The 23384-nt window shown below is 46.4% G+C and overlaps 1 protein-coding gene across 3 annotated transcripts in view; it reads left to right on the top strand.

Annotated features, from left to right (window-relative positions):
- The window catches only part of LOC144763928 (uncharacterized), a 168533-nt gene that overhangs the window by 91043 nt on the left and 54106 nt on the right, over positions 1–23384 (top strand). The gene's annotated exons all lie outside the window — the stretch shown is intronic.

The following is a 23384-nucleotide window of genomic DNA, read 5'->3' as shown; positions in this document are numbered from 1 at the left end:
GCCTTTGGCCTCCTATGGTCTCCTAAGCGGTGCCAAGCCACTGCAGACCATAGCCACATGGCAGCTGTCTGCTCACTTGGGTTCAACCTATCTTTTGAGCCATCTTGATGAAATTCAGCAGACGCCCAGCACGGTGAGAATACCCTTGGTATTTTCAAATTTGAGTACCCCACTAAAGTGTTTATTTGCCAATAAGTGTGGCATTGTGTGATGAATTAGCAGCAACATTGGCAGGATTGGTTTTGAAAGGAGTCGTTTTCTATTGGCATGTCAGGGTTGGTGTCAATCCATGAAGAGGGGGACCAGTAACATCTTCACGTGCCATGAACTGCACACTGTTTGGTGAATCTGCATCAAATGTGGCAGCAAGTTACACTCTGTGCTAGTATTTCAGGTTTTGTGTGATCCAGTGGGTGATTGTGGGGGCAATTTTTAAGTATGGGATCGAAAGCATTATTGATTACTATGGACTTCGGCACCATGTGATGGATCTGCACGAGATTTGGCAGAAATGTAGCCCATTACCGGTCTCTTGGTATTTTAAACTTTGTGCAGCTCCATCAAGAGGACTGTAGCTAAAAAGAGGGGCACAAAAGTGTTCATTTGCTAATAGCATTGGCACTGTGTGACAAATCTGCACAACATTTGGCAGAAACCTTGAAGGATTGGTTTTCTATTTGTATGTCAAGTTTTTTGGCAATCCAGGAAGGGTGAGGGTCAAATTGAAAAAGGGGGCATTTACATTTTCTTGTGCATATAACTTTAGTCCTGTTTGATTAATCTCCTTAAAATGTGGGTGGCAAGTTTCCTCCAGTGGAGGTATATCCGGTTTTGAGAAGATCCAATTGGGCGATTGGGCATCAAAAGTGGAAGGGAGTCAAAACCTTTTTGATTTACTAACAACTGTGACAAAGGTTGGTGGATTGTCTCGAAACTTGGAAAAAGATTGGCATGCTTAGCCTACTCTTGGTTTTCTCGATTTCATGCAGGTCAGTCGGGGTTCAGCTTTCAAGATGGCGGGGGTGTCAAAGAAGCATTCACTTGCTAATAAATATGGCACCATTTGATGAATCTAGAAATAATGCTGATGTTTAGGTGGTTTATTTTTCTATTTGTCGAGTTTTGAGCAGATCCGTTGGGGTTGGCAAGGACATTGGGGGGCAATAAAAGTTTCATTCACTATTAACTTTGATTCTCTTTGATGAATAAGCTTTTAATGTGGTCTAGTAAATTGAGTCCAAAGCAAGGCTATACTGGCTCTGCGACAACACCTCCAGTCTCACCCTCTGCCTATAGCTGAAGTGGTTTGACGCAGCCCTGGCCGAAGGCTTTGCACAGCATAGAATGGGTATGCGGCAGGTGAATGTGGCACATCATTAATAAAATATAAACTGAAAAAATATAGTTAAAGGTCAGTTCATTTTAAGTGAACCAAAACAGAGAAAGTCCTGAAATTCTCCAGTTATGGTGTGCAGTGCATAATTAATGCCCCCTACATGCATAGTACACCCCTTAGTCGATGGCAGATGGAAAAAAGTCTGTCTAAAAAACATGATAGGGGGTGTGAGCAAGGGTGGGCACTGTGCAATGTACACCATAACTGACAAATTGGCTTTCTTGGTTTTGGGTTCATTGTACAAGAATTGTAAAAATATATATATTCACTGAAAAAAACAAAAGATTAAAGGAATATTATAGGTAGGTGAAAATGTCAGTTAAAACATACGAAACAAATGTCTGCTTCCACTCGGCGGGAGCATTTTAAAAGCTCCTGCTAGGTGGGAGCAGACCAGTTTTTCCTGCCCTCGCAGGGAGGGAAATTGGGTCCCGCACACTGTGAGTTAGCCAATCCTGGGGGATAGGGTTCCGGGGCCTTTTCAGTCTCACAGAGGTGAGCCGTGAACCCTCCCACTTTATTATATCGGCCTGGGAGATTGGGAACCCAGGGTCTCCTACAGGCTCAGGGAAGAGGGCCACATACTTCCCCCCCCCTAAATAATTGAATGTGCCCCGGCCAGGCCCCTGGACATCTGGCCAACCGAGGGAGTGAGAGTGTGTTAAAAAATATATATATATATATATATTTTATAGCATGGGAGCCAGGGGGGGTAGCTTTCCTCCTGGACTCCACCCTATCAGGCTTATGAGGGCAGGCTATCCCTAAACTTGTTATGTAGTTTGTACCTCACTCTGTAAAACTGTTGGACAACATAAACGTCAGGAGTGTGCCAGGCTGATTAAGTGCACACCCTCCGGATATGTTGGCCTATGTACCTGCTAGCCATAGTGCACCATCTGTACCCCTAACCTTATAAGGCAACAAATGTATGTGCAAACTTAGAACATGACAACCCTGATTCCCCCAAAGAAATCCTGATTACAGATCTAGAACCTTTTCGTTTGCACTCTCATGCATATTGAAAGAAGTACATAAGAAATACTCAGTAAGGCTTTACAATATTTATTGAAGTGTTGTGATTCTTGCATAAAAGACGTGTGCTGCAATAATTAGTCGAATTTATTTATTTAAAAAGTTTTATATAGCACGAACGAGGCCCATGAGGGTATCCGAGCGCTTTACAGTTGAGCGATAAAGAGGAGGACTGTAAATCAGACAACAGGGTGGTCAGAAGTACAGGGGGAGAAAAACTCTAGGCCGGCATAACAAGGCAACGATTACGGAAGGATCATCAGAATGAAACAGATTAGCATAATTAGCATTACAAGAAGAGGGAAAGGAATGAATATTTCCACTATTGTACCAAGACAGTGAATATATGCAGGCATATAAGTACTGTGTTAGTCTTGACACCATTGACGTGAGTCTCCCTTCCACTTTTTGCTGTTGCCTCATCTGTTTTTGCTGTGGCCTCATCTGTTTTTGCTGGCCTAGATGCTTTGGGCACTTTGCCACTGCTGTTCAGTGCCAAAGTGCCAGTGCTCACTATTGTAAATTGTTGTAAGGATTAGTGAATCCATGATTGGTTATTTGATTTACTTGTCAGACCCTAGTACGGTGCACCATGTGTGCCCAGGGCCTATAAATCAAATGCTGCTGGTGGGATGGCAGCACTGATTGTGCCTCTCACAGAAGCAGCTTGTAAAATGTGTCTCAGGCCTGCCGTTGCAGAGCCTGTGTGCAGTCTGGGACTGCCATGTCGACTCTGCAAGTGCACACACCTGCCAGTCCCTAAACCTTTCCTTTCCTGCATATTAGTCCCCACTAAGGTAGGCTCAAGGTACCCTTGTGGGCAGGGTGCATTGCATGTGAAAGGTAGGGCATGCCCTTATGTGTATGGCATGTCCTGATAGTGAAATACTGCCACTTTCGTTTTTCACTATTGCAAGGCTATCTATTCCCATAGGCCAGAATGGGCAGTTTTATTATAACCTCTTATAAACATAACTGACCCACGGAACAAGATGGGAAAATAAAGTTTAGTATGCCTGAACTCAGAATGTTAAAGTTGCATCTGTTAGTGTGGGTGATTTTACCATCTGTGTATATTCTGTGTATTCTTGCCTAACCATCCAGTATGCCTCTGCTAGGTTTGTGTATTGCATGGCTGGCTTGTGAGTGACAGGAGCTGGGAGAGGGCTGCGGCTCCAGCAGTCTGATGAGTCAGGGCTGGGCTGAATTGGACCTGGCTTGAATTTAGAGTATGGGGAGGAGATGTCCTTTCACCACCCTGGGCCAGGTCTGCCTTCAACAATGCGATCTCCACCTCCTGCCAGAAAGCTGCACCAGTAAGGACAGACCTGGCTTTGAATGGGTAAAGACACTCTCTGCCTTCAGAGACAAAGGATTTGTGTGTATAAAAAGGGGGACCCAGACCACAGAACTTTAGATCACTTCTGGGAAATCAAGATGAGCCTTTTCCAAGGAGAAGAATTGGAGAAGCTGAAGGAAGATTACTGCCCCTGTGCTGTTTGGGGTTGGCCTGTAGTGGTTTTTGTTGCCAAGAAAAGGAGAAAAGGACATTGCTGTTTGCTTTATCATCTTGAGGAAGATCTTCAAGGGCTTGAAATTGAGCTTGCCTCCTGTCTGAAGTCTCAGGGATACAAATACTTCACTCCCAGCTCCCCTGAATTCCCTTGCTGGGAATTCCAACTTGCAAAGAGGTCCCTGCTGCTGTTTAGGACCTCTAGAGACTGTTTGTTGGTTGGAGCTGGAAGATCGACGCAATGAGGAAGAAGCGTGTCGCATCCGCACCGATTCCCGATGCATCGCCGAGTCATGGAGAAGATGCGTGCCGCATCCGCACCTGGCCCCCACGCATTGCCGGGCCACGGAGAAGAAGTGCGCCGCATCCACACTGAGTCCTGACGCAACGACGAAAAGACTGTAGTAGCTCCTGCCATGCAGCTGCAAACGTTCACGCATCGACCGGATCAACGCATCAAGCCGCCATTTTGGCGCTTCGCACTGGATCGTTGCCACGCATCGAGGCGTCATCCTGTAGCATCGTAACCGGAACACAGTAAGAAATTGACGCATCGCCTCCTCTGCGGTAAGGAACAGACGCGTCGCCTCCCCTGCCCTGCAATAAGGAATAGGTGACCTGCCTCCCCCGAAGCAAGGAACTGACGCATCGCCTTCCCCGCGACCCTTTTGTTTGTTTTGCGTGACGCATCTAAGGTACTTTGTTGGAAAAGTGTAGCATTTACAACTTGCATTGAGCTGAACTAGTTATACCATTATTTTTGAAACTGTATTGTGGATTTTTGCCGTTTGTTCTTGTTTAGATAAAGAATACTTGTTTTTCTAAACTGGTGTGGTGTCCATTTGTAGTGTTTTCACTGTGTTACTGTTAGACCTGGCACCGTTGGCGTGGATCTCCCTTCCTTTCTTGCTGTTGCCTCATGTGTTTTTGCTGGTGTTAGATGCTTTGGGCACTGTGCCACTGCTATCCAGTGCCACAGTGCAAGTGCTCCCTATTGTAAATTGATATAATAATCAGTGGGTCCATGTTTGGCTATTTTGGTTTACTTGTCAGACCCTAGTCTAGTGCACTGAGTGTGCCAGGGTGTGTAATCCAAATGCTGCTGGTGGGCTTGCAGCACTGGTTGTGCCACCCACAGAAGCAGCCCTGTAACATGTGTCTAAGGTCTGCCATTGCAGTGCCTGCGTGCAGTCTGGTACTGTCATGCTAACTGGGCAAGTGCACCCACTTCCCAGCCCCTAAACCTTCCCTTTTCTTCATATCAGTCACCCCTATGGTAGGCCCAAGGGCAGGGTGCAGTGTAAGTATAAGGTAGGACAAGCCCTGATGTGTGTGGCATGTTCTAATAGTGAATTACAGCCATATCAGTCGCCCCTATGGTAGGCCCAAGGGCAGGGTGCATTGTAAGTATAAGGTAGGACAAGCCCTGATGTGTGTGGCATGTCCTAAACAGCCATTTCCGTTTTTCAATATTGCAAGGCTACCTGTTCTCCATAGGCCAGAATGGGCTGTTAGAGTTATTAAATTTTATAATCCTAACAGGCTCAGAGAACATGGTAGAAATTCGAGTTTAGATGCCTAAACTCAGAAAAATAAAATACATATTTTAGTGAAGTTTATTTTAATATTCTGTGTTTGCAAATACCACTTTTAGAAAGTAGGTATTTGCTTGTCTAACCATTCAAACCTGCCTCTACTAGGATGTGCATTCCTATGTCTGGTCTCTGTGAGTGACAGGGTTGGGGAATTCCAGGAGACGGGCTGAGTCACCCAGTGGTGAATATAGAGATCTGCCTCTTGATGGGAGGGAGGAGTGCACCTGAACTCTAAATAGGGCTGTGCCTTCCTTCCACAATGCTGGCTCCACCCCCTGGGGAGCGGCTGATGTCTGTGCCCTGCACACTGAAAGAAGGAGGAGTCCTGTCAGCAGACTCGTCTGAGGTAGCTGTGTGTTGATTACCCTGCCCAGCGCTAGTTGTAGACGCTACTGATGACATTGTTTTAAACTTGTTATTATTGTTACCACTTAAAAACTCTCTTTTTCACTTACTGTGCCGCTATTTTTTAAACAAATACCGCAAAGATGACCTGATTTACGAGGTCTCCCCCTACGATCCTCACTTCCAGTTGAAGCTCTCCTCCTCGGTCCACCGTGGGTCCTAATCCTGATTGCGTGGAGGGAGGCAGCGCCGGTTGGCAGCCTAGCTGATCACCTAAGGCCCACATAAAAAGGCATGCAGAGCGGAGCGCGCAGAGGGCGCGCCGAAGGCGCGCCAAAGGCAAGCCCGTCTGCGCCAGGACGACGCCAGATGCCAGAGATCCTGGTCAATCCACCATTGATCACAAGCCACCTGTGCGAATTAGCTATACTAAACAGGTTCTTCTTAGTTTCCAGCCGGCAGCAGCCCCGGGCTGTGTATCAAACTCATGGCCATGCACGGAAGGTCCAGTCTCATGTCGATATTGCCGGTTTCAAGCCTCTCTATCTCATTCAGGTTACACCATCCTGCCCCTCGCAGACACCATACAGAGAGGGTGGTAAAATCTGCTGTGTAATGTCCGCTCCTTGCCCAAACATTCCACGTAAGTATGGGATCTTATCTCCTCAGCTAAGCCAGAACTGGGTTTCCTAACTGAAACCTGGCTCAAACCTTATTCAGTTCTAGCTATTGCATTAGGCATTCCGTAAGGATTTAAAATGATTAGATTGGACAGACAACTTAAAACTGGGGGTGGTATTGCCATTATTTATAAAGCTGGCATTAACATCTCGGCTTTAGACCAATGTAGTACTGCAACCATGGAAGTATTGTTCTTCAGGATAGATGCGCCCACACATGTATGTTGCAAAGGGGCATTGGTATACCGCCCTCCTGGACTGGTGGCCAACTTCTCTCTGCAATTAGTTGAACTGTTGGCCCCGCATATAAACTCAGGCAATAACTTCCTACTATTAGGTGATTTCAATGTCCATAGTGACTGCACTGAAAATTCGGATGCTCAGACACTCCTGACCGACCTGTCCCTATAAGGACTAGTTCAACATAATGTAGGCCCTACACATGTAGCCGGTCACACATTAGACATGGTATTCTCCAATTCTACCACAATTAAATGTGAACCCCCAGACAAGTAAACTGGTCAGACCACTCTACCATTGAATTTCACGTGCATGATCTGATTGTACAAAAAAATGGATCCCGGTTACATCTTATTCACGGAGACAGTGGCATAAGGTCTCAGCAGATAACTTTTAATGTGTGTTCTTTGAACCTCAGTTTGAAGCTGCTGACAATATTGAGACAGCCCTATCTAAATATATTTTGGCTATTGCCAAAGCCATCGACCAGATAGCCCCTCTAAAAGTATGCATGAACCACCCTATTTAGTGCCAGACTGCGTGGTTCACAGATCAGCTGCGTCTACAAAAGCAAGCTTGTAGGAAGTTAGAAAGGGTCTGGAGGACCACACATACTGAGGCGGACAGAAACCAATACCACCTCTCTTTGACCAACTATCATAAAAACATTAAGACTGCACGGACGGTACTGTATCTAATGCCTTGATTTTTGTTGTTGTATTTTATTTATCAATAAAATTTAAAATAAAAAAATAAAAACTGCACGGACGATGCATATCACAATTAACGCGAGCTGGTAATTCATCTAAAATGTTGTATCAAATTTTACAAACCTTCATCAAACCTAAGGCTTGTGAAAGCATCGAATCATCCACTCAAAATATGTGTGACTATATCTCCTCTCACATCGTGGGAGAAGAACGTCGCCGGTGGAGCTTCTGCCGTCGCATCTTGGATGTCGCCGCTGTGGTCCACGCATCAGACCAAGAACTTCTCGCATCCCCGAGAAGCGTGCCGCATCTGGAAGATCTTCACGTCTTTATTTCTTTGTATCTGAACTTGGCCGCATTTCCCATCGCTGCGACATTGCTTGTCGTGGAAGCGCAACTTAAGTTACATTGACGCAGAGTGTCACATCTAAGAACTGAACTGAACTAAGCTTAATCTACCATCTTAAAGTAATCATAGTGTGTATTTTTGTCGTTTATGGTCTTGTGGTAACTCTATATAAAGTCTACCTATTTTTTATATAAAACCTGTGTGGTGTCCATTTGTAGTGTTGCCACTGGGTTACTGTATGTGGTCACAACTGCTTAACTTACAACGCCTCTGAAATAAGCCTTCACTGCTCGCGCCACACAACCTAGAGGGTGAGCAGGGGTTATTTTAGGTGTGTAATCCCCTTTCCCTGACTAGAGGAGAGGGTCCCTAGTTGTCACAAGTACCTACCTGTGCCAACCAGAGACCCCGAAATCTAACAGTTACTATATGTGTTCACAAATACTTTACACTCTGCCTCTGAGATAAGCCTGTCTGCTCGTGCCAAGCTACCAAGGGGGTGAGCAGGGGTTATTTTAGGAGTTTATCCCCCTTTCTCTGACTAGAAGCAAGGGTCCCTAATTGGACAAAGGTGCAAACCATTACCAACTAGAGACCCACATTTCTAACATACTGTGTATAGTTTTACTTCTCCTAGCGCTCCCAAACCTATTTTTGTCTAGGGTGGGTGTGCTGCCAAATCCCTACTAGTTGGACTAACTCCCTGTTACGCGTGGGTAAGTGTCATTAGCCTGTCCGTCTTGGTGTAGAGCTGGACATCCCTCGTGCTGGTACGCAGGATTCAGCTGAGCTGGAATTCAGACATGAAGTGACCTCGCTGTGTCACCTGAGTGCTCCTCGGCCTGAACACAGAAGTGGGTGTGTATTGATAATAACAAAACCCATGTGGCCAAGTTGCAACCCCTGTCAGACCGCAATTGTTTATTCTAGGTGGATAGCTGAGTTACCAACCAGACAAATGACAAATATGACATTTGAGCAGATGGCTGGCTCCGCTACCTGCCCTGCAACCTCGGCTGTCACGCTCTCTCATCCCGCACAATAATGCCCTAACTGGGTTGGAGTTATGGAAATGTAGGCCGAAAAAAACAAAAAGCTCGGGTGCCTCCGTTTGGCCAGATTATCATGGATTACATCACCCACCTGAGAGCAACATGGGAGACATCATTGTGTCATTCTGAGGTCTACCACATACCTGCACCCTGCAGTGCATTCCCCGAACTCTGCAATGACTGTTCCTGTGCTTCAGTAAGTAGAGAATGCTTACACAATACACATTGTGACATTGATAACTGGGCCACATCGCTTCTATCAAGTTAACCATGGCACCCTTTAACCTAGCGCGGCTCCCGCACGATGCCCACGTACCCCAGTCACAACGCACTCCGATACGGCGCTAGCTACACTACATAGGCTAATTCAACAGGAAGCAACGACATAGTAGTGTTGCAATCTAACAAATCAATGCAGTATCCTCATCCTGCTTCCACAAGTTCTGCCGACTTCGAAAGACATTCAAATGGAGCCCACAAAATCCATAAAGACGGTCACTCATGCACTCATCACCAGCAGACTTGACCATGTCAACGCGATCTACCCCAAAGTCGCACAGAAACAGCTCGGAAACTACATAACGTCTAAAACGCTGCAGCCAGACTGGTCCTCAACACCCTCTGTCGCAGCCACATAACACAACACCTCTGACAACTCCACTAGCTCCCAATCAACAAGAAAACTCCCTTTAAGCTCCTCACACATGCCTACAAAGCTTTCCACGATGCAGGTCCAGAATATCTGAACCACAGCCTCGCATTCCACAGACCCGCCATAAAACTCTGCTCCACCCAACTTGCCCTGGCCTCCGTCCCACGGATCCACAGGACCAGAACCAGAGGAAGATCCTTCTCCTACCTCACTGCCAAGACCTGGAATACTTAGCCCCTCCAACTCTGGTAATTCGCTTCATTGACCCAATTTAAGATGGACCTCAAGACCTGGCTCTTCGACTAGACCTCTACATCCTGACAGATCAGCAGCCCCCCTCCCAGTGCCTTGAGACCCTCGCGGGTGAGTTTCCGTGCTATATAAACTCCTGATTGATTGATCTCACACTCACACCACACTTGGCATACCGACAACAGGCAGACCTGCAGCGCTCCTCCCTAAGCCCCCTCCGGCCCTCTCTTCTGGGCCCCCGGCAGTGAGGCGGCACTGCTCCCGCTGACACGCTCTGTTTAACAAACAACCTCTGAAGACAGAATTCAGCAGCAGCTATTCCACCTTCTCAATGCTGCATGGAAAGTCAAATTCACTGCCACCAGGAGCACTGCGGTGTGCCCCGTACTATCTACGCCGCCCCAGTGTGAGCGCGTGGCACAATAACCTTTGTTTTTATCAGTGAATCTTGTTTATATATATCTATCTATTAGATTCACTGAAAAAACAAAGGTTATAGGGACGTTCTAGTTGGGTTCACACACAAATCCATAGAAATTCAGCAGTTATAGTTAGTTATCTGAAGGAACTATAACTCATGCCCTATGGTAACTATAATTCATGCCCCCAACCATGCACAGTTTTCTCATCAATAATTTTATTGAGAATGTTTCAGTGATATTATCTATGATGTCATAGAAGATGTCATGAGTGATGTAATTTGTGGGGTAATTAGCAGTACATGGTGATAGTAATGGCATGAGTTATAGTAACCTTAGGGCATGAGTTTCGTTTCTTCAGATACCTTTAAATAGAACTGCTGAATTTCTTTGGTTTTGTGTGTTTAAAATGCAAATCTAACTAGAACGTCCCTGTAAACCTTGGATTTTTTAGTGAAGTTCTACGTTTTTTATAATTCTTTAACGTTCCTGTAACCTTTTGGTTTTTTGCTGTGCACGGGGGAGGGTCAGCCGCAGGGCATGGCATGCGGCCAGGCCCTGTGGTCACCCCCCCCCCCCACATGCATGGGCTTGGCTGCAATTTAGGGAAGGGGCCTTTTGAGAAGAAGTCCATCAATCTAGGAAAAGGCAGGAAGAATCTTGCCTACGGTGGACGGAGCGGGGTCAAATCAGTAGAATTTGCAAGTGATTTTGTGTATTTGCATACTCGTAGTAATTTAAAGGGTGAACCATGGACTCTGCTCTCACTAGATAAGTAAGAACCCACTTAACAGTCACTAGAGAACCGATTGCACTCCAATAGATCAACTATGCATTCACCTTTGTTAAGGATTTCAGATTGTTTTTTCAAAGTTGAATTGCAGAGGAAACGCACTTGCTTTGCCAAGCCCAAGAAGTTACGATCATTTATCCTTTATAGAAGTGGAGCTTCAACACTGGCACCTGCTATGAAAGGAGAGGCGAAGGCCGAGCTGCGTCACCCTCCCTAGGCCGATTTCGGCCTCCGGGGAACCCATCAACCAGGGCCCGGCCAACTAAGGGTGGGTGCCCTCATGCCCAACAAGGGCATCCACCATATTCTTGTTTGGGGCTGATGTTGCTCTCTGCATGCAGGAGCAGTTTTTTCATCTGTTTCCTAAGGAGCATTTTTTTTGTTGCTACCGCCTGCTGGGAGAGGACTATTTGCTCTCGCTTGGGGGGTGCTTTAAATTGCCCCGGGACCTGGCCCACCTTTTTTTAATTGCAAATTAGTGGGTTCTGAGTTCTCTATGAAATTGTGGCAAAATAAAAACAACATTTTGGCCCCCTGTAGACCCCACCACCAACCATAGGGGGGTCATGGCATTCATACCAGGCCGCTTTTCTTCCCACCGGAAGTGTTGGCAACCAATCAGATCTCTGCATGAGATATGTCGGATCCGTGGAGGATGCACATCCCTAGATATGTATAATTATTTCTTCTTCAATACCTCCAAAACTACTGAATGGATTTACACCAAATCACAAAAAGTGCTCTTTCTGTACCAAAAACGAGCTTTCTGCCAACGTTTGTGTGATTCCATTCCATGTAATTATTTCTTCTTCAATACCTCCAAAACTACTGAATGGATTTACACCAAATCACAAAAAGTGCTTTTTCTGTACCAAAAGCTAGCTTTCTGCCAACGTTTGTGTGATTCCATTCGGTGGTTCGGGCTGTGGTCGTGTCTGAAATCTCTATGGAAAATTGCTTGGAAAATGCACATGTTTTGACCTCATTTTTTTCTTGGCCCCCGCTTGATGGATCACCCTGAAACTTTCCATGCAGAGCTCAACAAAGTAGGCCATTTTTGGGGGGGAAATTTCCTGAAGATTTGTCAAACTCACCAAAGTTATTAGTAAACCAAAAAACACTTGGTGTATGGGAATTAGGTCCTAACTATTACTACCTACTGGCGACCACCAGTAGGTGATATATTTATACTGTACCTTTTTTTTTTTTTTTGATTTCTGTATTTCTTTATTGTATATAAAAAAATATATATTTACATGGAGCAAGGAATATACATGAGTGGAGGAAGAAAAAAGACGGAAGAGAAAAGGAAAGGAAAAGAAAAATAAAAAAAAAGAGAAAAAAGGGGGGGCGGTGGTCCGTGTTCTTGAGGTAGTTCGATAGTTCATGGGTCAAGTTTGAAAAGTTCAGATTCCCATAGTTCAGATTTCCAAGTCCTGCTTGACGTTGTATCCTGCCGTTCCCCTTTCCGATGTTAGGTTTGTATCCTACCCCCCGCCCCGGACCCTGGAGGGACAGAGAAGGATAGAAGTCGGAAATGAGAGAGGTGACGAGCCTTGCAGATTTGTTCCCTTATGTTAGCGCGTAGATCCGCGTAGTGTGCCCTCCGTTGTTGTCTTCGTTCTGCGCCTATGGGGGTTTATGCGACGATAGGTAGAGATCTAGGGGTCCCCACATGTTTGACTGCCTGTGAGTTTTCGGTGAGTGTTTCGCTGTGATGTTATCTGCCCCCCTTAGGAACGTGACCCAGTTGAGCCATGCCTGGGGCGCAGCTTTCGATGTGTCCTTCCAATTACTTAGGACTATTTTGACTGCGGCCGTCAGCAATAGGTCAATGAGGTCACGATCCTCTGTCGTTGTGATGGTCTGGGATGTAAAGCCTAGGGCTAGACTAGCAAAGTCTATTTGTATGTCTATTCCTGTGATCTCATTGATGAGTGTTCTAATTCTTCCCCAGAAATCCTTGATCTTAGGGCACTTGAGCAGGAGGTGTTCTAAGTCTCCCCTCCCATTGTCACAGTTCCAGCATGCATCGCTCTCTCGTATTCCCAGTGTGGCCAGGCGGGCCGGTGTCCAGTATGCCTTGTGCACTAGCCAAAATTTGGTCTGGTTTAGCGTTGCCGTTATCTTTTTCCTAGTTGTAGATCTCCATAGCTCTGCTCTCTCGTCCTCACTTAGTACCTTCCCTGCTACACCTCCCCAGAAGTTTGTGACCTTATTGTTTAGTGTGGTGTTTTTGGGGCGGAGGGCCTTGTATAGGTGTGCTACCTGGTGGCCTAATGTGTTGAGACTAGCTGCGAGTTGTATGAGCGATGGTGTCCGGCTGTTGAGGTTTGCCTTCCTTATTGCTACTTTTATTTTCAGGAAGTTGTAGAGTTCTATGCTGTGTAGGTTGTGTGTTTCTTTTAGGGTGTCGAAGGTTATGTCCGCGCCCTGTTTCTGGAGGTCTTTTGCGATGGAGATGCCGTGGCTGTACCATTCGTGCATGTCTAGAACCTTATCTCTGTATCTTAAGGTGGGGTTGTGCCAGATGGATTCAAATAGACCTCCCTTGATGCTTGTTGTCAGTAGTTTGTCTACCTTCAGGAGAGCTGTTTTTGTGTTCCTCAGGACGGGGTTGTCCTTGACTGCCGGGTGTCGGGTGGCGGTGAGGAGGGTGATGGGGTTCATGCCTTTTAGCAGCCCTCGTTCGAGTGTTAGCCACGCTGGGCTGTATTCCTGTCTTGGGTCCAGCCAGTGCAGCCCCTGTCTGGCTATACATGCCCCCTGGAAGCGTTTGAAATTTGTTATGTTTAGACCGCCCTGATCTTTTGAGAGTCTAAGCTTGTGCAGGCTTATTCTGGGCTTCTTCCCTCTCCACAAGAAGTTGTTCAGTATCTTGTCTACTCTTTTGTGGAAGTCTTCTGTGTTGGTCAGTGGCAGCATGGTTAGCATATAGTTGACCATTGGTGTGAGCATCATCTTTATGGCTTCTACCCTTCCCCACCATGTTGTGAATTTGGGGGACCACCCATCTACTTTGTCCTTAATCTTCTGGATTGTTGCTTGCTCATTGTGTTCCAGTGTAGTTCTTAGGTCTCTCTCAAAAAGGATGCCTAAGTACTTTATGGGTTTCTGCTGCCATGCTAGGCCTGACGTCCCTAGTACCGTTCTTGTTGTGTGAATGTTTAATGGTTTACACTCTGATTTGTCTTTGTTAAGTTTGTACCCCGAGACTTGGGCATATTTGTCAATGGTGTCCGTCAGTGCCTTAATGGATCTTTCTGGGTCTTCTGTGATTATTAATACATCGGCCGCGTATGCTGCTAGCTTGAAGGTTTCCCCCCCTATGCCTTCGTTCGTTCTGATCATTGTCAGGAGCGGCTCTATGGCTAATAGGAAAAGGCCTGGTGAGAGTGGACAGCCTTGTCTTGTACCCCTGCCCAGGTTGAGTATGTTCGAAGTGCCGCCATTGACTACCACCCTCGCTTTTGGGCTATTGTATAGAGCCATCACCATCCTCCTGTAGTTAGGCCCTAACCCGAATTTCCCCATGCAGTGATCTAAAAAGGGCCATGAGACCCTGTCAAACGCCTTCTCGGCGTCCAGGGCTATCATGACTGCTGCATTGCTGCTTCGGGCGGAGTGGTTGATTATATGGCATAGTAGTCTCGTGTTGTCGTGGGACATACGGTTTTTGAGGTAGCCTACCTGGGAGTTGTGTATGAGCTTGGGTAGGTATGCGTTGAGTCTATTGGCCAGTATTTTCGCGTATATCTTGCAGTCTACATTTATGAGGGATATCGGCCTGAAATTCTTCGCCTCGGTTGTGTCCTTCCCTTCCTTTGGTATTACGATTATGTTTGCCTCAGCCATTGAGGGTGTCATGCGTCCCGTGTGGACACATCCCTCGAATACCTGTTTCATTGTGGGTTTGAGAGTGTGAAGGTACTGCTTGTAGAAGCCAGCTGTGAATCCGTCTGGCCCCGGTGCCTTGTTATCCTTGAGGCTGGCCGTAGCTTTCCCTATCTCATCTTCCGTTATGGTCAGCTCTAGGATGTCCCTTTCTCGATCTGATAGTGTGGGTGTATTGATGCTTCTTAGCAGCTCCTCGCCCCCATCCTCCTTTAGCGCATCATCTCTTGTGTACAGGCCCTCATAGAAGTCTCTGAAGACCTCCAGGATGTCTTTGTTGGCAGTCTGGGACTTGCCGTGTTTATCTTTGATTGCACCTATCGTGTGTTGTTTTTGTTTCCCCCTTAAATAGGTTGCTAGGTTTTTCCCCGCTTTGTTTGCAGTGCATAGGTTAATCGATTTGTATTTATTAATCCAGGTCCCTGCTCTCTCACTCAGTATTCTATTAAGTTTGTACTTCCGTTTGGTCAAATTTGTGAGTGTATTGTTATCTTCCATTCTGGCTATGTGGCTGTTCTCCAGTTTTTTAATCTCTTTCTCTAGCTCTACAATTCTCTTGTTCCTCTCTTTGTTCATCCTACCCTTAACTGTCATGACTGTACCCCGGATAGTGGCTGTTAGGTCGTCCCATAGGACATCTCTGCTTGTTTTCGGTGTATCGTTTATTAACAGGTATTCTTTAATCGCCCCCTCTATCTCTGTTTTCGCAGAGGTGTGTTGAAGTAGGCTATCATCGAATCGCCACCTGCGGGTTGGCTTTTTGTTGTGTTTGCCTGATAGGGTTAGGCTTATGTGCGCGTGATCTGATACTGATCTGGGTCCTATTTCCGTGTGGTCTATGAGGTGGGTATGCGTTCCTGACATTAGTATATAGTCTATTCGGCTGTATGAGTTGTGTGGGTTGGAGTAGAATGTGTATTCCCTGGCATCTGGGTTGCTTAGGCGCCATGGGTCTCTCAGTCTCAGTTTGGAGCACAGATTCTTCAGGATGCTGGGGCTGTTTGTTGACTGGCGTCTACTAGGGTGCTTGTCAATCGCTGGGTCGAGAACTTGGTTCATGTCTCCTGCGACGATCAGCAGGTCGTCCAGCGGCAGGGTTCGTAGTTGTGCTCCTACCCCCTCCCAGAATGGTTTGTCCTCGCTATTGGGGCCGTATATGTTTGCCACGTGATAAGTCTCTCCTGCTCTCCTAAGAGTTGTCACAAGTGTCCTTCCTTGGGTGTCGGCTTGATAGTCTACCACTGCCAGGTTGGAGCTTTTGCTGATTATTGTTACTACCCCCTTCTTCTTGTTCTGCGCTGGAGAGCCCACCACCTCACCTATCCAGTTGGCACTCAGACGTGTAATGTCTGCTTCTTCTAGTCTCGTTTCTTGGAGCACATATATGTCACTTTTAAGTTTCTTAAGGTGCTCGAGCACCTTCTGCCTTTTCACCGGGCTGTTGAGACCCTTGACGTTTAGGGACACTATTTTGATGTCAGACGCTATGCTGTTCTGGCTACTGTGTGTCATTTATGCCGCTTGTCTTTCGCTGCGGAAGTGGCCCTTCTCTATGTGCTTTTGTTTTCAGGGTTGTGTGCGGGTCCATGTCTCTGTGTCTGCATTTGCTCCTTCTAGATATGAGTGTGTAGAGAAAGAAGTAGTAGTGGAAGAGAAGAAGATGATAGTAAGTAAGCCCATGTATAAACTCCCCGCCCCCCCCCTCCCCCCTGCCCTTCTCCCCCCTCCCTCCCTTACTTGCTGAGTGGGTGTGCGACGACAAAGTTTCTCTGCCCGCATCATCCCTGAGGTAGAGTTTGTTTCCTTCCTTTGGCTGTTGGTGAGCCCCTCTGCTTGGGTCTGCTGCCCGGCTGTTATGTCTGGTTCTTGCACTGGCTCCATTTTATCTTGATGTTGTGTAGAGAGGTAGATATGGTGTTCTGTGTTTCATTTGCTGGAGATCGTAGTGCGTCTTTACTCCGATTGCTCGCTCACGTCTGGTGAGGCGCTTCTTTTCGATGCACCTGGGCTTTTGTTTTCTTCCATCTCTTCCACTGGCGGACCATGCAGGTAGCGCCTTAGGTCTCCTGGGCATTCAAAGAACATTGTTTTCCATTTGTCTGTCACCTTGAACCTGGTAGGACTGACGAAGCTGGAGGTGGCGCCTCTTTTACGCAGCTTTCTCTGAGGGCCAGGAATCCCTTTCTTAACTCTACCGTTGGCTTCGAGTAATCCTGGGTCAGCACTATCTTGTTTCCGGCCCACGTCAGTTTCTGGTTTTTCCTGGCGAAGGCGAAAATAGCCTCTGTTTGGTTTAGTCTTAGTGGGTTGCATATTATTGCTCTTGGCCCCCTGCCAGTAGTTGGTTTACCTGATGGTACTCTGTAGGCCTTTTGTATCTCGAAGCCTCTCTCGAAAGTGATGCCTGTGAGTTGGGGGATCATTTCCTCTAGCATGGCAGCACACGAACCTGCCTTGTCCTCTGCCCCTTCCGGTACACCCAGGATCCTTACGTTGCCTCTTCTTGCCCTGTCGTCCTTCTCCGCTAGCTGCTTTTGTAGGGTTTTTGTGGCTGTTCGCAGTTCTGTTATGGCCTTGGTGTTCTTACTTGTTTCGTCTTCCACTGAGCTTATTAGGCTTTCTGCGGCTTCCATTCTCGTGTTTGTTTTGTGGAGGTCCGCTCTTATAGCCGCCATCTCCATTTGCATGTTCTCCACCTTGAGTTTCGTCTCTCTCCCCACTTCATTGCCTTCGTTTATCCTTTTTAAGATGGTCTCAAGAGTGACTGTTTCGCCCCTTGTCTTTGATGGGGAGCCTTGATTGTCCATTTTGGGCTTTTTTTGCTCGCCCACCATCTTCCCATCGTTGCCTGGCATTGTTCCGATGCCTCTTCTTGATAGGATGTTGACCAGCCGGCCCCCTGCTTGGACCACCTTTGGTAGGTTTGTTGTCTTTGGCGCTGGTGAGTGGGTAGCTTGCAATCTGTATCTGCTTGGCTCTCTTATGTGTCTTGTTCTGGTCTTTGCTTTAGGCCCTGCCAGCGTGTGCTTTGTCTCGTTCGCGGCTTTAAGGCCGCTGCTCCTTTCTTCCACCGTTTTTCGCGTCTCACGTTGTGGGGATGTAGATGTTGATGTGATGGGTCTTGGCGCCAGCTCACTTTCTTGCGTGGTCGCCCCTGTGCGCTTGTGCCGCCTCTTTCTGCGCCCCCTGTAGTCCTTCAGCTTGCTTCCTTACGTAGCGGTTTTATGGCTTGCGTGCCGCTAGAAGCGGTGCTTTGTTGCTCGGGTGCAGTTTCGGGTGCAGTTTGTGTCACCGGGCCGGCCGTTATTCGGATATATCCCTGGAGTGCCTTAGATGCCTTCGGTGCGTCTCGTGCTTTGTTGCTGGCTTCTCCCCTTTTTGCCCCGCTGGGTGCCTACCGCCTCCTGCCGTTGCGTTACGCTCTCTCCCCACGCTCTGCACCACTGGGTATCACTCGTGAGGAGACCTGTTCACTGTCTGGGCTGAGGGTGGGGGTGGTGTGTTCCCTTCCCTCCCCCCCCCCTGTGTGCACTCAGCGGTGGTTACCGGTGTTCGTGGCTATGTGCTGGTCTCCTGGCCCCTCCTCTTTCGGGTTCTCAGCTTCGCCACCGGTCCTCGTCTGCTTATCTCTTTTCTGCCCTCTGGTCCCTTGCTCGCGCCTCGAGCTATCTTGGCTCCGCTGCTCCCTGGTGGGGTCGCGCTTCTTATCTGCTTGCGTTCACGCCTGGGGGGGTCCTATGAAACTTTTGCCTCGGCTCACATAGTCTTCTCACTCGTGTAGGTGCTTCCTGTGATGGCCGCACTTCCGCTTTGGACGTTTCCGGTCTGCAGCTTCCGCTCGGGGGTCGGAGAAGACTTCCGGTAATGGCGCTCACCCCTTTGGCTCCTTCCGGTCCAAGACTCTGCTCTCACGGTAGGTCTCCCCTTCGTTAGGCTGGGTCGCTGGATCCTCGGGCTGTCTCCGGTGTCTGCTGTAGTCTCCTCGCGGTAGTCTCAATCTCGATTGCCGGCGCTGCTCCCTGGATCCTGGAGTGGTGTGAGTTAGCCTCGTTGTTGTGTGTCTTCACTCCCCTCTTGTCCGGAGGCGACGCGGTTCGGAGGGGTCGGGGGTTGTCTTTCCTGGTCGCTCTTCGCTGCTTCCCCTCTTGGTGGCTACCACTGGCTACCACTGACCTCCGGGCGCCATCTTGCGCTCTCTGCTATTGTTGTCCGCGACGGGTGCAGGAGCTAAATTCTCGCTGTCGTGGCTGTTCTTCCTTCTTCTTTCCGTCTGTTTCCTGTTGTCTGTTGCCTCCCCCGCCTGTTTTTATGCTTCGGGTCAGGATCTGGCTAGTTTGGCTTGTTAGTTTTCCCTCAGGGACGCGGAGCCGACGGACTCAGACGACCGTCCACATTACCGTCCAAGCCACGCCCCCTATACTGTACCTTTTTAAAGGGGAAAAAAGGGGGGCTATTTTATTCTTTTGTCAAGCATTGTTCAGATGGACTTGGTCCTTGATTAGTCGCAAAATAAGGGCAGTGGTCTTCTAGTCCAGTCTTCTTCATCACAGAGCACAGGAAGCACTGATGGGAAGAGATAATGCTAATGGCAAGAGACACAAACAGAATAAATCTAATCAGTCAGTCAAAATATCTTTTTTCAGCCAGACAACAGCCATAAAAGAACACAAATTCCCAAACAAGTATTACCCCATCAATTAAAAACATACAGTTAGATAACACAGTTTGTCTAAAATAATTCATTTCTATCTTTTTACAGTGCTCATACCACTAATGATCAACAACTTTTCCTTATTTTCAGGGCACTTTGAATGAAATTAACTACAGTCAAACAGCTCATTTTCGACAAAAGTTGTTGTAAAGACTGTGTGGCTCTTCTTAATTTTAAGGCATGCAACACTGGCAATAAATGACATTTCCTGGGAGAAGGATGAAATTTACACAAGAACATAAAGTACAGTGTGCTCTGAAGAGTTGATTATCACATAGACATTGCCGCAGTGTGGTAATGTGACCAAAAATTACCAAGTATTCTGTCTCAAATGCACTAAATAAAATCCATGCTGAGAATTTGATCCCATTAAAAGGTAGGATTCTGGCTCTTTCTGTGTCAGTTTGCACTGTAGATTTGCTTATTTCACACACTAATCTAGCACCTTTGAGGTATGTAGTATGCAATTTTTCATCTTGTTCTTGCAAGATCCTCTCAATGCTTTTTGTTTGTTGAAATATTGTGGTACTACCAGTAAATGAAAGTTCTCTTTTATGTAAGCAAGCCAAGGGATACCCACAGCTTTAGCCGGGAGCAAACAGTCTCTTATTTTTGCCTGTGTGAGGCTCCATTCCTGTTTGTACCATGTAGAGACCCACAGTAATGGGAGTTGCATTTTTATTTGGTCCGAAACAAGACAATCCCAATTTGTTATGGCATATGTAAGTGGAACAGCCCTGAGGGACCACTAAAACTCTGCGCATAAGTTTGTTCTCAATCTTCTGCAATCGATCTACCCGTTCATATCTCCATAGACTTGCTCTATATGAGGCTGCTGACCAACACTATTCTATCACGCCAGCGTTCATTTAGTAGGCTAATAGCCCAAATTTTGTGCAAACCTGAATATACCCTTCAACGATCTAGAGAATTTGCTGCTGTAATATTTATCAAGTGGCTTCAACCAAGTGAAGATTGAAAGGGATATATAAATAAGTAAAAGTCTTTGTGCACTCCACAGCACAACCTTCTATGAAGTGTGATCATTTTGGGGTATTTTCTCACCCACATATCACACTACATGTTTTTGTTGAATTGGAGCTCCGATCTAAATCTCTCAGAAAAAGACTAAAATGGTTTAGGAGATCCTATGGATCATTTGCAGTTCTGGCAAGTACAACTGCATCATTCGCATACAACACCACAGGAATCAGACCTTTATCTACAAGAGTAATGTCCTTCCCCCCTCTTTTGACAAGAGTTTCTAATCTACACGAAAGGTCTCTACCTAAGATTTTACATCCAGCAACAAAATCTACTCCAGTTTCTTCCCATGGTATTTCAGTCCCTAAGGAACCAATGCGATATTTAGTTGCCTCTTTGTCTGATCCTCTTGCTAAATCGAAAGATATTTCCAGCAGGTGTTATTCTCTTTCTTCTACCACTTCTTCAGTTTCTTCATTTAATGTTTCTTCACCTTCATTGATTTCTTTTTGGCCGTCTCTTGAGTTGAGAAAGATGTAGTTCAGGTCCCTGAGACCGCTCAAAAAAAGCGAATCCATTCAGAAGTCTGAACTTTCTTTGTTATTTAGGTGATAATCTGCTTATACCTATGGAGGAGAGAATGCCAAGCACTAGCGCTGGGTTCTTTAAGCAATTACAATTACAGTCCCACTTCCCAACTTGCTTGGCTATAAATAATGGGTTTAGAGAGGAGAGAATGGAAAATCCAGAGAAGGCTGAGCTTCCTAAATTCCTAGCATGTTTTTATCTTTTGGCTAAGGGTGACATGGAAAAACCTTCAGCCATTAAGATGGACCCAAGGTTGGCCAGTCATGCCGGGCATTCCACGGTGATCGCTGAAGAGGTCCCAGTTGTAGACTTTGTGGATAGAAAGGTTGAAAAGAGCTATTTGGGGGTTAAATCTCACCTTGAAAGCTGCAATTTCTGCATTGTATGCCTCCCAATTGTTTGTGAAGGATTTTCAGGCTATAACTTCAGCTATACAGGATGGTACTGATGTGAAAATACAGGGCAAATTCCTCTCATACTTCTCGTGTGAAATTCTGAAGGTTTCTGCCTCCTCTTTGCCTTTCAATGTAGCTGGCAGACGTCAAATTTATTTGAGGGATTGGAGAGCTGAAGGAGCTCAGAAATCGGGCTCCTCCTACATGCCTTTTTCAGGAAGCAGGTTTTTTGAAGACATGCTTCGAATGGCTTTTCAGAAACAAAAATGTGCACAGTTATTTAGAGCCCAGGTTAAACCAGACCCCCCTTGAAGAGCTGCTAGAAGGTGACAACAGATACATCCGGTTCAGTTTTCAAGCTGGAAAGAATAAATTACACCCGCCCTATTCTGACAAGGGTCCGGACTCAAAGCTTCTACCCCCTCCTCCGAGTTAGCGGTCCTGACTATGCTGAGCCCCTGTCGGAAGAAACCTATCTTTTTTTCCTACCAAAGTGGCAAAATGTTTCAGATGCCTGGGTTCTCCAAATAATAGAATTGGGCCATGCTTTGGCATTTGAGGAGATTGCCCCAGACTCCTCTATCATAGTCAAAAGGTCCAGCAAAGACTCTGCCTTTGTATGAGGAGATATCGCGGCTATTAATAAAGAATGCAATATGTCCTGTACCAGAATATCAGAAAGATCTCACTCCTCGAATTGGAAGGAAATGGAGGCTGTTATTTATGCCCTTCTACATTTTTCCCACGTTCTACTGAATCTGGTGTAATGAGAACAGACAACACACTCTCCAAGTCTTTCTTGAACAAACAGTCGAACATGGGATCTCTGTTTTTTTAGTATCTTTGCTTCCAGATAATCAGTTAAGCAGAGTCTTATCTGATGGCCCTATCGGGAACCTACATTCAGGGTAAAACAATGTTCTGGTGGACAGGCTAAGCAGGATATTTCCTTCTTCCCGTGACTTTTGTCTAGCTCCCTTTGTTTTTGAACAAATATGCTAGATGTTTGGTGCTCCTCAGATAGATCTCTTTGCCAGTGCAGACAATACTCTTCTACCAGCATTTCTGTCAAGGGTTAAAGAGCAGGGTTTTTGCAGACATGTCCATGATCTCCTGTTCTTTTGTTCACCTTCCTTCCCTTTCCTCTGATACTGAAACTCCTAGACAGATTGCAGAAGGAGAAATAGGACCTTGTCCTAGTAACCTCATTATGGCCAAGATTGGGTTGTTTCCTTTACTGAGGTAGATGGCAAATGTTCTAAAATGGATATTTCCAGTGCATCAATGTCCCCTTCTGCCTCCAGTGCTTCCTCCGAGCACTTGCTGGAGGATGGAACTGTCTGTATGGTTGTTGAGAGCAGGGGGTTTGATCAAATTGGGACTTTCATCTTCTGTGGGAAGTTATGTCCAACACTATAGAAAATTATCTTCTAGAAAACCTTATGATCACCATTTGTCATGTTTTTCTCAATGGTGTATGGAGAAATCTTTAAGGCCTCCTGAATGTGAATTCAGATAGATACCTCAGTTTCTACAGGAAGGTTTTGTTAAAACTCTGGCAGTTACTATTTTAAGGGTTCAGTGGACTACAGTAAGGACAGTAATGGTACCCTGGGGTGTTCCTGAAATGGATTCCTTGGGTTCAGGATTTCTGAAGGGCTTTTATATAACAAGGCCTACTTTTAGATACATTTTCTCCTTCTTAGGAGCTTCCTCTTGTCCTCAAAGGGCTCAATAATCTAATCCTACTGAGATTCTGGGAGATGTAATATTGACCTCTG

Source organism: Lissotriton helveticus, chromosome 6 (genome assembly GCF_964261635.1).
Source record: "Lissotriton helveticus chromosome 6, aLisHel1.1, whole genome shotgun sequence".
In the NCBI taxonomy this organism is placed as follows: domain Eukaryota; kingdom Metazoa; phylum Chordata; class Amphibia; order Caudata; family Salamandridae; genus Lissotriton; species Lissotriton helveticus.
Note: the sequence above shows the minus strand (reverse complement) of the source record. Positions and strands in the feature narration are given on the sequence as shown.